Source organism: Empidonax traillii, unplaced genomic scaffold (genome assembly GCF_003031625.1).
Source record: "Empidonax traillii isolate 1590-97213 ecotype Southwest subspecies unplaced genomic scaffold, ASM303162v1 scaffold765:size308305, whole genome shotgun sequence".
In the NCBI taxonomy this organism is placed as follows: Eukaryota; Metazoa; Chordata; class Aves; order Passeriformes; family Tyrannidae; genus Empidonax; species Empidonax traillii.
In genome coordinates this window covers 134,093-150,198 of record NW_020955958.1, presented here as the reverse complement: position 1 = coordinate 150,198, position 16,106 = coordinate 134,093, and the positions used below count along the sequence as shown (strand labels likewise).

The following is a 16,106-nucleotide window of genomic DNA, read 5'->3' as shown; positions in this document are numbered from 1 at the left end:
TGCCCTCTCTATAGGTAGCACATAATACAGGAAGGAATTCCGTGCTTGCACAAGGTACCATTGGCAAATATAGTAAAAATGGGTTTCTAAGAAAAGCCTGTGTCATGTTCTTGCAAACTGGAAAACTAATGCTTTGTTCTGGGAGCAGAGAAAAATAGGCTTATACTGGTCTTTTGGCATGTGAGGTGTGTTTGTCCCTTAGGGCTCTTTATGGTTTTCATAATACTTGCAGTTAGTGACTTTAAAGTTGTTTCTGTCTGAGAGCTGCTTCAGACTATTCACAAAATGTATTTGGGCCCTGGTAAAAGCAGTGACTAGTGTTGGATGATGTTCTTTCATGTTCCTGTAGATATTTTTTATTCTGATGTCTGAGTAGATCTGGAGTATGAATAGTCCTCTGAAGGAAGTTGTCTAGGCCTGGCAGAAAGAGGGTTCTTTCTGAACACCCTGGATGGAGGGAGACACCAGAACTGTTAGTGCATAACAAATCTAAATGGTAAATGTAAGGTAGGATTCTGATTCCATAACTGCATAGTATACCTTAAAGTGAACTCAGACACGTTAAAATGTAACATGAAGTGATTTGTTCTTTATATGGGAAATAGGTGGTTTGCTTCCTGATATCGATTAAAAAGGTATTAAGGAATCATACTAATTTAAAACTTCTCTTTCTGATAAATACTAACTATTACATTGAGAACTGATTTTGTAATCTCAAAATACTTCTTTTAAATCTTTTGCCTATCACTGAGACCACATTTAACATTCTTGGTCACAATATTTTACAATAGACCAAACGGAAAAGATAAAACATGGTGTCTGACTCCAAGCAATGTTCTCTTCTAATGCTGATTCTCCTGATAAAAATTGATTATAATCCCTTTAAATTCTGGGCTTTAAAGCAAATACAAAAAGCTTCAGCTCTGCAAGTGTTTTTGTCTATCTGTAATGTGATAAGCAAAAGCTCAAGGGTCTCTAAAAAAACCAGAACAGCTGATATTCTTTGCTTGGTCCAAGCTGTGAGAGAAAACTATTTGGGGCAATGTTGAATTGCTGGGAAATAACACTTTTGTGACAATTGCATTCTGGCAAGACGTTAACGTTGAAGGTCAGGGTTTCTAGAACAGTACATCAGGTTCTGTTAGTTTCCTCTGTTTTCATTTCACTATAACTTTATGAAAGTTTGTGCCTGAAATTTTCCATTCTCAAAGTAGGAATTTTACTGGAAATCACTTTCAGACAGACTGCTCTGCAGCAGAAGGGAGACTATCTAGCACTCAGAGTGAAGTGGTATTGTAACAGGCTCTCTCTGTATTTCGCTGGATGACTTAGCAGGGAAGAATTTGGAAAGGGTCATTCTGGGACACAGTGCAGCACTTAACCGGCAGAGGGCTTGGATCTTGGTGAATGTGAGAGTGGGAATAGAGGGAAAATAGAGAAGCATCTGAGTGAAGCAAAGCACAAGCTTGAACAGAAAGCAGGCTGTTGTCAGAAAGCATAGGAAGGGAGTGATAGAAAACCCTGTCACCCATAATGTTTTTGGATTGCTTCTTCAAGGGCAGATATAATTAAACAGGGCTGAGATAGAAGAGGCAGTCTAGACTGTGGCCAAGTCTTCACTTATTCTAGGTTGATCTGGGAATTGCTACAGTAAAATAAATGTCTGTTGTACCCCCATATTGTACCACACTCTCTACCTACAAGAGCAGAGATTTCCTTTCATCTCCTAAAAGGTGAAGTGGAAAGATCAAAGAGTTAGATATCCGGAGCCTAGCATTCCTGCTGACTGAGCTCTTCCTGCCTAGAACTGTTCACAGCATTTGTTTTTGTATTGTGATTTGACAGATCTCTGGGTATCTGATCAAAGAAATTAAGGACAAATACAGTCTTGTATCTCTTCCAATGAGAAGTGGCTATGTTTTGTTTTGTGTCTTTAATTTAAGAACTTGTAGTTCAGCCCCACCTTGACAGCCTTTTGCTAGACATTCTCAGGACTCTGTTGCAGCAGCTGAGCTACTGTGATACTGTAGCACGTCCTGTAAAGAGGATTTCCAGTATACAGGAAAGATTTAAAAGCCTGAAACAGAAAAATCACATTCCCGGGACTGATAGAATCAGTACTAGTCCAAAAATTGTTTCAATTCCACCTGCACTCACTGCTCCAAATAATATCAGATTAGCAAGCCTTTATTTTGTGTTAAAAGAAAATGGCTTTGACAGAACAGATCTGTTTCCATGGTAGCAAAGAATGATGGCAAACTGATTTATCAGGGAAAATGGGTAGAGAAATTTGGCAATTATCTCACCAGAGAAGGCAAGATACACTTTTGGCAAAATTTTGGGAGTTGATGTTCCTTTGAGAGAAAATGGCCTGACTTTTGGTATTGGAACACAAATACACGAACCTGCCTGGCTGGAATCGCCTTTTATATGATACTCTGTAACTTTGTGTTTGTTTCCCTCTGGGAAAGGGAGACATGATCTCTCGCTGACCTCTGACACAAGTGTATATTGTAGCATTTGTGCCTTATTCTCGCAGTACCTTGTTTATTTGGGCTGTGAGGGAGCTCTTAAAACTCTTTAATAGGTCACTTTGCTCTTGCATTTTAACTTGGGCATGGTATAGTACCACTAGTACAAACATCTGCAAAACTCCATCTTTTTTCCAAATTCTTGAGAAAAAATTAAGCAAGCTGAATGTAGAACCTGGCTTTTCTGAGCAGAAATAGACCTGATTACAAGCCAGCTGATAGTTGCTCATAAGAACAGCTGAATTGAATCAGACTAAGTATACACATTTTGTAGCATCTTGTCTCCAGCTGTGATCAAAATAAGTTGAAGATGAGTAAGTTGAGTATTGCCTTGGTGTTTTCTTTAAATATTCTGACAGCAGTTTGAGATCTTTTGTGTTTAACATCCATCAGTTAACTCTTTCCTGTTCAGTTAACTTCTGAATCCGTTTCATTCCAAGGGAATGATACGTTACCCTCGCATTTTGTGAAGAATTGCCATTTGTTTTGGGCTTGTCTGCTTCTAGATTGATTAGATGCTACTGGTTTTTACAGATAGATGCCAACTGGTCTATTTCCAGTCATGCTTTCCAAGCTGCCTCAGATTTGATAAGCTTATAGCATAGCTCCCTACAGTTATCTCAGGTCAAGGGAAGTCTTGGTTTCCTTAATTGCCCTCTATATAAATTATTCCTAGACCACTGATTATCCTGGTTAGACTTCTGTAAATCTGTAAGATACAAAGGAAGGCAAGGACCAGTACTATTTGTCCAGGATTGCATGCAAAAAGTTAATGAATTAGGTCTGTATTTTACTGATTATTTTGCTTCTCATTCCATGTGCTTCTGAATGATATTGACCTCAATATGAGAGAGCTTGGAATTCTAGTGGATGGAAACCCTGAGCAGCAATGATAAGCAAAGAGTTTTGGATTTAACCTATTGTTCATTACACACGTTACCCTGTTTTCCCTCTAAAACATGGACATAACACTTTTTTTCACCCAGTCCTTTTGGAACTTTTCATGAGGCTTGATTCTACCAGAATGGATGAATTCCACAATCAAAAGCTCAAGTCCTGGGACAGTGTATTTGTAATACAAAGGCAAAATGCTAAACTGTTTTCATTTTACTGGGTTCAGTCCAGTGGCACAGATAATCTCACTGCTCACTAGGAAGGATGTGTGTCTGGATTTGGTATAAGCACTGTTGCATAGCTGATGGAAACTGAAAAAATATTTGGGGATACTATAAACCTTTTACTGTAGTTCTAAGAGAAAGTTGAGGGGAGGAGGCACACAGAAATAGAAGCTGTTAGTCCTTCAAGAAACTTGCTCTACTCCTAGAGCTGGTCATAGTGACTTTAGCCTTATGCTGCATATATGACACAGAGACAGTATGCATGTTCTTTTCTTGAGGTATATTGTTTATAGCGTGGCATGTTCATTCCCGGCTTCAAGAGATGACCTTGGCATTTTTAGATGTATGAAGTACTAGCTCTAGTATCTGCTCCTCATTTTAGACACTGATTCTACCTGGGGATTAAGTAATGACAGATGTTCCATGGGCCACTGAAAAGTATGTGGGGACAGACTTGTCACTGCCTTGAGGCTACCTTGCTAGCCACATGCAGGTAAATTAGTTACAACCACATAAAGGGAGTGGGTTAAATGGCTATCAGTGTACTTATTCTTGCTTATTAACACAGGGTTCAGATGAATCTGAAGACGGAGATTGTTGTCAATATGGCAACACCTTTGCTGTTGGTCCCTGTCCTGACAGAACTAAGCTCTTCAGAAGACAGTTGTCCCTTCTCTTCTGCTGCAGTGATCTGAGCAGCAAAACACTTGTTTTAATTCAGTCAACAAAAGAGCAGTTACATAGCAGTAAAAGAAACTCAAGTCTCTAGCCTGTCGTGGCAATTTTTATTTTCTTAACAAGTAGATTCTATGTAAAGCAAAGTCTGAACTCAAGGAAAAAAAAAACAAACATAAAAGGCTGGAACATTTTTAGAATCTACAAATTGCATACGACAGAGGTCATGCTTTGTAGTGTTCTCTCTACAGATTGCAGATGCAATTGGAGCAGTGCCCTTGTGGGACACGTACTGGGATAGGGGAAGGGGTGAAGCTGGCCCGTGTGTTTGCTAAGCAGTTGATGGCAGCAGGCCTACTGCTGTGATAGCTGTGAGGCAGCAACACTGCTGGAAAGGCACACTGTAAATAGGGCTGCAGCTCTGCTGCAGAGTAAAGGTACTTTATTTCCCAGTAACTGACACCACCCAAATTCTTCTCCTTTTACCTTTGCTAAAGTCTCTGCAGCTGAAAAAGATCTATTGTCTCTAAAACAAACGCACAATCTCTGGCTTCTAACTTGTTTTGAATTTTTTACTATTATACGGCTACTGTGATCATCTAGTCTGACTTCCTGCCTACCACAGTCTATAAACATCCTGTAAATAGCTTCAAGTCTGATGTCTGTGATTAAATTGGAATGTTGTTAGAAAATTCCTACGAAGTAGCAAATATTTCAAGATAAGCTGTATGCTACAACCTTAAATTGGTATTGCTCCTACTACTGTAGATTGACAACCTGACCACAGGCTCAATACCAGGAAGCAGATCACCTTCCATATAGTACATTTTTCTAACTGCATCTAGAATGATATCCTGAAACTGACCTTTTCGATTTAGCATGTTCAGGAGGAAAAGAGGGAGAATACCTATTACAGGCACCTTCCTGTCCATAGCACTGCACTATAACTGTTTGGTGTCGATTCCTGATACATTTTTCAGAGCTGTTTCTTTAGAAGAGTTGCTGTAAGAAATCCACTTTGATGGGAATTGCTTTGCTGTTTCTAGGGCACCTGTTATTCAAACATCTTGCAAAAGTTGAAAGTAGCTCAAAGATATGTCATTTCCTTTATCAACTACAAAGAAAATCAGTTGGGAAAGGATATCCATGAAGTGTGTATCCTAAGCGTGAACCTTAATTACACAATCGTCCTTCCTCTCTGCAGGCAGTGCTGATTCACATTGTTCTTCTACTGGGCTGGAAGAGCCTAAAGCAAGTACAGGAGTTTTGAGTCATGTGCAAGAGTTCAAGAGCAAGAAGTCTTGATTAACAGATGCCCCATTAAAACACAAGCATAGGCTGCAGCAGCCCTGACTTTTTTTTCTCTTACCAGAGAAAACCAGCATCCCATGGCACCCTTTGAGTCAAAACACAAGCAAACAGTATCTAGGGCAGTACAGGATAGTGAAAATCTATGATTGGCTTTTATGAAGCTGCCTGACTTTTCTGCTTGTTAAATATGACAGTTGCCAAACAAAATAATTCCTGTGTTTCTCTTTTATCAGACTTTGGATGTGCTAGGAGACATTCACAGTCTTAACTGCAGCCAATCTACTGATAAAGGCAGTATTTATATACTCTTGATGATACTATAAACCAAACATACAAAACTCCTACTAGTTTATTAGTTTTTAGCAGTTCATAAATATAAAACCTCATTAAGAGAAGAGCTTCTGAATCATAATTAAGTGATGTCTTCCAAAGAGTTTTCAGTCTGTCACACTGAAATTACTGAACTAAGAATCTCGGGTAGCATATTGTCTTACCTCATAAAGATCTTTTTATATTGAATGGATTGTCTTGTATTGACAACTAAAAGACAGTGTATGTTTTGCCCTTCTGTCCAGTAATACAACTACTAGGAGAATCTAAATTTCTATAAGCTTTGTCAGGGTTTCTATTTGTGACAAACACTGCTTTTCATAAATCTGAAAGACACATGTTTATTAAACTTTATCATTACTAAATGATAAGAGAAAATAAATTGTGCTGCAGCTGAGACTTGTGTTACAAGAGCAGAGCAAAGATACAGATAAAGGACTGATATAACTGTGGTTGATAATAAGGGAAGCAAATGCATCCATGCTCAAAGATTACTTTTCAGAATGCCTGTGAGCTACCTTCTCCCATCTTATACTACATATTCCACTTCTGTCATAAATTAATATACAATTGCAAATTGCTTGAAACAACATTAGACAGTCCCACCCATGGAGGATCTGAAGATGGTGTCTACTTTAAACCTCCACAAAAGAGATAGTTCTTGTGATTTTTTCGTCTAGACACTAAGACTGTAAACTACAGTTAAAACACGTCTGCTTAGTGTACACAGGGCAGTGAAAGTGAATGCTTGGTAACCTTCACATATATCAGCAACTTTGTTCTCAAAGGATAAAGCATCTTTTGCTTAGCTGAAATTGCCAAACTTCCCTGAGATACTAAACAGCTCTCTTGTGAACTCCCAAGCCTACAGTATGCTGTTAGGTAAGTGGGTAACCCAGGAAAACAGAATAAATTGAACATCTTGGTGAGTCTGTATCTAACCATTCTGCTATCTAGACACTGCCTTAATAACACTGGCATGAATACATAGGCACAGCTCTTCACTTCAAAAACACACCCCTCATTCTTAAAATGGAGTTTATTTACACTGACTATCCCCTATGTAAAGGAGCCAAAGAAAACAGAAAAAAATATTGCTACTTATTTATTTTGGAATTTCCAGCTGATTTGATTTTCAGGTAGCAGTTTGGTATGCATCCACTGCAAGACATCTTAACACACAATGTGCCTGCAGAAATTCCAGTGTTACCAACCTGTGCAGGATGGGAAATGCTCTAATAAAACCAATTGCTGGATTCCAGCAGATCTGGATGTGATGATGTAAATATTCCCTCTCTCTTTATTTTCCAGTGGGGCTATCAAATACTATCTGTTAAGAGGATATCTAATGATAGTCCAATCTTGCTAAAGTCTGGAGGAGGAGGAGATACTTGCTTCATGCACAGATGCAGTATTTGAAAGCAAGGACAATTTCCATCTCCTTTTTGGTCAGTTCCAAGTCAAGTACCTGAATGAGGCTCCCAAACAGTTGGCTTACTTCATTTTGCAAAGAGACAAGATCATTTGCAGAAAAAATACCAAACACAGATTGAAGCACTAGGAAGTGTGCAGTAGGTACATTTGGGGAGAGCAATGAATAAATGTCATAGAGTTGCAGTGCTGGTGGGGTCTAATTGCATCATCTCACTATGTTCTAATGAAGCAGACTTGGCTCCTTTTAAAGTAATTTTTTTGCATTCCTAAGGAAATGACCTACATGGTTAGGTTACTGACAGACAAAATATTTTGCCAGTTCTGACTATGAAGGGGATACTTTGTGCCACCGGCAGGGTAGGTTTTTTTCATGTATAAAGTTTTAACACCATTAATGATTCTGTAAGGTACCTTTTACCTTAAAATTTTCTTCAATGTGCTTATGTTGAGAGCTTTGGGACTTATATGCATGTTTCTTTAAATCTGAAGCTGGATAAGCATGTGTCAGAACAGATAGGGAATTACAGGTGAGAAGTGCTGCCTGTGTTCTGAAAGCTGAAAACAGTATGTGCCTGTGTGGCTACTTTGAACAGCTCTGCTGGTAATCAGAGATGGCTCATATAGGAGAAGCACTATAATAAACCCTTCCTAATTATTACATGAGCTCATTAAATCCTTATCAGTCTCTGAAGATGCAATGAAACATGAGAATGCAATGAGCAAGAGTTCAGGATTGGCAGGGATGTTGTGTGGAGAAGTGGCCAGTGTGCCAATTAAAGCCCCTAGAGCCATTGATAATCTTCTATTCATCACTAAAGTTAATGCAGAGAGAATATTTTTTAAAACATTAAAATGTGTACAAGACACAGCTGGAGCTCAGCTTTCCATAATACGTCTGTAAATAGTTACTTCAGTCCCTGCCTTCATTCTTTTCATTTTATAACTAGTGCGCACATGAGAAGAGATTCATAGTTTCTAGTAAAACAGATTACTATAAAACATTTCAGTCCAGCCTGGGATCAGGCTGGGAATTTCTTTGATCTCAATCCCGAAATTTCATCTTGTCCTTCACAAGTACAGCTGCTCTGCTAAACACCCTGTTCCAGGTTAGAGAAAGCCATGAAGACTGGAGTAAAAGCAAAATTTCTTCAGGTCATCTATTGAAAAACATAATCCCTTTATCTCAGCAGGACTGCAAAGTTGTTATTTTCATAAGCATCTGCTGCTTTGGTTTTTTGTGGTTTCATTGTAGGGGTTTTTTTAGTTCAGAAGTTCTCTTACATGTTTAATAAGCCCGCCCAAGCTCAATTAAGAATTCTCTTCGCTGCTTTCATCAACCAATTGCTTCTTCTACATATGAAACTACAGTAACAGCAGTTAGTGACAGACTATCACAGTAAGTGTGAGAGACGTTTCTGTATGTGAGATTTTTAATCAAGTAGTAAATCTTTTTCTAATTACACTAGTTTTACTCCGTGAGTAAACCACATCCTAAGAATGGTTTAGTGCATTGACTCCAATCTACCTCTAAGAAAGAAATCTTACAAAACATTCACAACCATGGCCAGTGGAGGGCTTCAAGGGGACAATATGCAGTGACAGAGATCCCTTTGGATTGTCAAAACTTAATCAGCTCTTCCTGAGGAAGACAGATGACTCTCAATCTACAAAAAAAAAAAAAAAAAGGAAGTAAAGTTTCACCTCTCAGAAGCAGAAGGCACTTCAAGGTTTAGCATCACTATGGTGACCTAACAAGCCCCACATCAGTTTTGAAAAGCTGATGAAAAATCTCTTTTGCTGCTATGGGGTTTTTAAGGGAGTTAGCCAGGGTTTCAGATCAGTTCCTACCAGCCCTGCCTCCAGCAAGGCCCAATCTTTACATTAGTTTCTCTTTCTAGCTGCCCACCACGTTTTTCATGACCTCTCACGGGGCCTGTATCAATGGGCTCCAAGGTCCAGTTGTGCACATCCAGCTGAAGCACCCAGCTCTCATGTCATCCCATCCCTGGGCCTATCTGTTCAAGCAGCCTTTTCCCTTAGGAGCTGCACGAGAAGAGAAAGGTAAGCCCTGCCATGTTCTCCATTGCAGAGTTCAGTGCTGCAGTCAGAAGAAAGGCAAAGGTTTTGCTGTCACTCCAGGATTGCCACAGGCTTGTGTGACTGTGGCTTCCTGCACAAGGACAGGCACAGGATGTTCTGTGCTTCTCATTACTTCACAGTTTAGCCAAATACAGGGGCATTCCCACACAGGTATGAAAAAGCACAGCCCTTAACAGAGAAGGTATTTTACTGCCAGAGTTGTTCCATCAACAGTGCAACACCCCATACGGGTATGATGTCTGTATTGAGACTCTGGAGAACAATTTACCTGATTATTTGCAGGTTTGTGTCTTAAGCCTGGTTTTCTCAGGAGGCAGTCTGTTTGCAGTTGGAGACGTCAATAGCCTTTACTATTTCCACATCCACCAGCTCTTCCATAGCCTAGAAAGGCTACAGAATCAGACTACCTAAATTTATTATTTTTTTTTAATATGGAAAAAATACCTGCACAAGGACTTCAGTGGTAAAAATTATCATGACTGGGGTCCCTTGTGCTGTGCCATTAGTGCACTACATGAACAATGGGGCTTTGGTCATACTCAAGCTCTCACATCTTGTGTCATCATAGAGCTAAACAGCAGCAGCATTCAAGATGAACAACTACACTATTAATATTTCAGTAGAATATGACTATTTTGAAATATTATTCCCAGGCAGACCTTCTTCTTATAGATAAAAGATATTCTTTTAGGATAATTCCTCAGCTAACAAAATAATTATCCCATAATTAAAAGCTCATCGTTTGGAACAGAGCAGCTTGACAGGGAGCTGTTCTGGAATAGCTAGAGCAGGATGGATACCTGATCATCAACACTCATTAGTTTCCCAAGGAAGATGTTCCATTCAGCGGTGGCATTATAGTATAAGCATCCCTGTGTTCCCCCACCACTGCCTATTTTCTATCACACTAATGAACAATAAAACAGCCAGACAGCCCTAATTAGATTGGCATCTCCAGCAGAAAAGAAACAGGAGAAAATAATCTACTATTTCAAGAGCAGAAAATATCCCTCTTCCAAAGCAGAAATCATTTTTATTTGAAGTTTCTGTCTTAACTAAGAGCTTGAAATGTCCAGTTTTCTCCTTCAAATGAGCAATAAAAATGTGCCTTACTGCTCATCTGACGGAAAGAAGAAGCATCAGTGAACTTTTCTGACTCTGGCCAGTTGAATATGAGTCAGCAGTGCCCTGGCCAAGAGGGCCAACCATGTCCTGTGGAGTATCAGGCAAAGAATCGCCTGCCAGTCGAGGGAGGGGATTGTCCCGTTCTGCTCTGCACTGGGGTGACCTCACCTTGAATATTGTGTGCAGAAATATATTAATCTGTTAGGAAGCGTCCAAAGGAGGGCAACAAGGATGGTGAAGGGCCTTGAGGGGAAGCCATATGAGGAGCAGCTGAGATCACTTGGTCTGTTCAGCCTGGAGGAGACAGAGGGCTCATTGCAGTCTACAGCTTCCTCATGAGAGGAACAGGAAAGGCAGATACTGATCTCTTCTCTGTGGTGACCAGTGACAGGACCTCAGGGAATGGCCTGAAGTTGTCTCTGGGGAGGTTTAGATTAGGCATTAGAAAAAGGTTCTTCACTCAGAGGTTGGATACTGGTGGGGCAGTGAAACAGGCTCCCCAGAGAAGTGGTCACAGCACCAAGTGTGACAGGTTCAAGAAGAGTTTGGACAATAATGTTGGGCACGTGATGTAACTCTTGGGATTGGTCCTGTGCAGGGCCAGGAGTTGAACTCAATAATCCTTGTGGGTCCCTTCCAACTCAGCATATGCTGTGATTCTTCCTTTACCAACCTGAGATTAGCTCAGGTGTTTAGAGCCTGGTGCTAATAACACCAAGGTTGAGGGTTGTATTGGCCATTCATTTAAGAGTTGAAGTCAATGATCCTTGTGGGTCCCTTCCAATGCAGAATAACCTGAGCACATGGTGAGGGTGGAGGGGAAAGGAAGTTCGAACTATCAGCTAAGCAGGAATTTGAGTTCCCACACAGCCTGTGCTTATGCCTGTGTTGCACACAGAGCTTTAGCAAAGGACTTTGGCCAAGTTCCACTGCTTTCTATAGCAGGAAATTTGGGTTCTCTGGGCACATTGGCACAGGCATGTTGGCTTTCTTGGGGTCTGGACAGCTTGGTTGTAACTAGAGATGAGCATGGCTACAATGAAAGCCACCAAAAAATGCTCAGAGAGTGGAATGGGGACTGAAATGACAGCGTGTCAGCTCAAGGCACTGCAGGGTCCACACACTGTCAAAGATTTCCTCTTGCCATGCCCAGCCAGCCAATTTAGTAAGCAGTAGACATCAAAATAACCTAAATTTTGGCAAGGTTGGACAAAAAAGGAGGCTTAGAGAAATCAGCACTCTGAAATACTATAATACTATAAAAATATATTGGAAATTTTCTCGGAACAGTTGCCAAAGTGGAAAGTTAAAGTTTTCAGGCTGTTATTGCAAACTAGCAAGAATTTTTCAGCCTGTCAGTGAACGTACCTCCCACATATCCAGAAAATCTGTATTGCTGGGAATGATCGTGCCGTTTCCATCTGCAGGAAATGGCTCCTCTCCTGCCTACCATCACAAAAGTGAGTTTAAGATAGGCAGAATTGTAAGTAGTTAAGGAAACCACTTAGAAATTGAGCGAGTGGAGCTTGAGACATGGTGGATTTCCTGAGTTATGTTTGTGTTGAGATGTGACCAAAACCCGTATTCTGTACCAACAGAGCAATCTTCAAGAAAACCTGCCTCTTGAGAATCTGTCCTGCAGGCAGAGCAAGGGCAGACAGTTTTGCGTGCCTCAGTAAGGTTGGGGGAAGGCCAGAGATGTGACGCAATAGGGAAACAAGGATTTATTTAACCTGGGGGTACAGAGAGAAGAGAAAAATAGGAACTAAATAATTCACAGCTGATTGATCTGGATAAGCAAATGACAGCCAAATCCCACGCTATAAGATGAATATGATCCAGATAGTAATTGTGATGCATGACATGGAAATGCTGAGCAGGGTAAAATAAGATGATTTTTGTTCTACAATACCTAGTTTAAGCATCTTTCCTCCTGGACACTCAGTGCAGAGGTTTATCATTATGTCCTAATGAGGTTTAATGACACTCCTCATTAGAAAGGACTAAAGGTATGTCTGGTCCCAAAGGCAAAAGGGGCAGAGCTCTGACAGATGGCTCCCAGGAGTTAAAGTCACAATACCTTGAATCCCAGGGGCCAGTGCATCAGGAAGAGATCCAAATAATCTAGCTGGAGGGCAGTAAGTGTTTTCTGGCATGCCTCCTTCACCAAGGATCTCTTATGGAAGGTGTATCACAGCTGTGGGGGTAATGCAAAGCCTGGGAACTGCTCTCCTGCCCTCACTGATGGATGAGCATCCCTGGCAGGGAAACATGTGGCACAGACACAGAGACAATATGGCACAACTTCTCATCTCGAGGTAGTGCCACTTTTGTGCACCTTATTTTATTTCAGTACTGTCAACTAAATAAAATGAGAAGGGGATACTCTAACATTCCAACAATTATTACAACAATTAAAACAAAGAAAAAAAGTGAACCTGGTGAAAATCTATCTGCCAGGTTCCAGCAGATAGAAGTTACTTTATTTTTCCTACCATTGTTGTTGGGGGAAAAAACAAAACAAAGCATAACATACAGGAGTTAACAGGCTGAGGCCAACAGCACAGCAGGAGTGACCACGAATACAATAGCTCTGTTTCCTATCTTGGAGGCAACCAAGAGCATGGCCTCAGTTCCTGTCTCCATGGCTGACAATGGATATGGACTATAAAAAAAAAATCACTCTCAAATCAAGCCTTTTGTTTTTCAAGGGCTGACCTATTCCTTCCCCCAAACCACAAATTGCTTTGCCGTGAGAGAGAGGAGTTAATTCCCAGAGCATCTTCATCCCCTTACACTTTGCAGGTTGGGACCTTGCGTCTCCTTCTGAGAGCTGGCCTCATGTGAGACATGTTATCCAAGGACATACCTTACCGACAATAAAGAGGTCTTCTTGCCTCACAACCCTCTCCTCTATTTTTTCTTGTAGCACATCCCTGCTCTCACTCTCATTCTGGTACAATCAAAGTGGCAGTACCCAACACTGATGGCAATGTTCACTGCAACTCTCGCTGTTTCTTGGAGAGACTGAAACCAGAAGAGAAGTCAGTAATTTGGTAAATAGCAGATTAAGAAGTTTGCTCTTCTCCAAATCTGGAGACTTTAAGCTCTCAACTGATGAGGTGCTCCAGTTTGGATCTTGCTTTCATTAGCTTTCTGAAATAAAATGGCCAAGGGAGTCACTGAGAAGTCACCTGAGCTGATCTGCCCTTTTCTAAGAATTGAGCATTCACTGTCAGACACGAGGCTATCTTAAAATATGTTCTAATTTTCCCCGAAACTAAAAGCAACTTTAGTGTGAGCTACTGGTGTCATGAGGAAACAAATCACCTCTGGAATGCGTGCTGGCCCTGCTCACAATGTCTCATGTTGGCATAGGACAGGGAGGTGAGTGGATGCAAAACACTACAGACAGTGCCACCTCCTGGGTAAAATACACATCCATGATACTTAAAAACAAAGTAAATCATTTCAGCTTCTTGACTTGGAGACACTGAAGAGTTGATTGATGACTAAATCCAGAAAATGGCACTCCAAACAGAACCATCATTCAAAACCATGACCACCTCCTACATTTAACTTCATTACAACCCCACTCTTTTTTTTTTTTTTCCTATGATTTCACTTCTCCAAGTTTTTGCAATCAAAGGGTGTTTGGTTGGTTCACTTAAATGAACAACAATAAAAAAAAAACCCACATAGAAAATGCAGCAATTGTTTTTCCCCTCAAGGCTACACACAACCAAATAGCCACTTTTAAAGTTTTACAAGTCTTCTTTTTGCAGCCCCTTTCCCCATCCGATCCCTTCCTCCACGTGAATGCTGCAGCTCCTGGGGTGGCATGGGGAAGCAGACTAATGGTGGCAAATGCCAAGCATTATGCAGCTCGGGAAAACTGCCATGCAGGAGTGATCAGCATCACTTCTGAATGCAAGAGTTGGTGGAGAGCAAAGGAAACAACATATACTCTGTGATTGCGTAAAACTCTGTAACATGGGATTTTTTCAGAAAAAATAATCCTTTTTTTCATTTTACATGGTATTCACTGAACAAGGCTTCAAGTCAGAGTGATGGGGTAAAGGAGAGGCTTAATTACAGCATGAAAATGCTGAAGTTGCTGTGGGAACCTTGAAATTCAATAGCTTTGAAGAAGTAATCACTGGGGGTTTGGGTCATGTTTTCATTGTATTGCCACAAGAGGTTGTGGCAGGGATCACGTGCCCAGAATTTTCCAACTATTTAATCTTAACCAGTTGCTGACTGGAAAGTGTTTCATGGAGTTGACAAATTGTAATTCAACATATTTTGTTTCCAGTTTCAGGGGAAAATCTGCTTTTTTTTCTTAAGAAGATCAGTTTCTTAAAATTTTCAGCTCATTTCCAGACTACTTTTACATTCAGTATATATATCCTTAAACCTACTTTCTTACTGAAAGTCCATTAGGTAACATTTGCAGGTAAAGAACTGCCCAAACTATTTTTCTGCAAAGTGCTGTGTACTCATCCGCTGCCATAAAAATAACTTACTCACAGGTTCTAAGGAGCTAATGTAAATCCCCATTTCCAAATCCACTCATTGCTAGCTACTTAAGTTCCCAGATACACATGCACTCATTAAAGATGACACTACATGACATGATAGTAATACTCAGTGCCAAAAGCAAAAAAAAAAAAAAAAAAAAAAAAAAAAAAAAAAAAAAAAAAAAAAAAAAAAAAAAAAAAAAAAAAAAGAAAAACAAGATGGGCACAAGTTTTTACCTTTGTAGTATGTAATTTATTTTCCATAGCTAAGAAAAATCTCCTTCTACCTGTTCTCCACTATCACTCACAAGATTTCCTGAGGGCAGGGATAAATACCTGCATTAAGTGAAATATTTCAAAATTTTTCCTGACCCAAAGACAAGATTGCTGAAAAAGTCTAATGTGATTCTCAGGAATTTCCTGCTATCACCTGCCTGACCAGAGGTACAAGGATGAGGAGAGGTCCCCAGCTCTAGCAGGTCCCCAGTGCCAGGATGGGCATCGTTGCATGGGTGGGCAGCTCCAGGTAATTGGCCAAATACAATCTCCCACCACCGCCAGCAAGGAGAGGCTCCTTGCAAAACCTTTAAAATTGACCTTGCCCCTCCCTCCTGCCTGCTGACTGGCTCCAGAGAAGGAAAATTTAGGCAGAAGAAGTGCTATAATAAGCTAGAGGAGGCTGGGATTTTGATTTCTCTCACCCTTCAGAGAATTTAAAAACTGATTGTGGGCTTGCATGAATTTATTGAGTGAGCTCATCATGGCAATTACTCAAATTGCATTGGCTGAGGTTGCAGTCTTTTGTATACCATATAGTCTCTGCTCGTTTGTAAGAACAGTGGCAGATGAGGAGTTTGTACATGCCCCAAGAACATTTCTTATCTCACCTGACATGAACACATCACCAGATGAAGCCCCAAAGCTGCTTGCCACAGGACAGACCTGTTCACAGGAGGGATCAT

At 40.5% G+C, this 16,106-nt stretch overlaps 1 pseudogene; it reads right to left on the bottom strand.

Moving 5' to 3' along the window:
* Positions 1-8,889: 8,889 nt before the first annotated feature.
* LOC114066461 lies at positions 8,890-16,106 on the bottom strand (annotated as a pseudogene).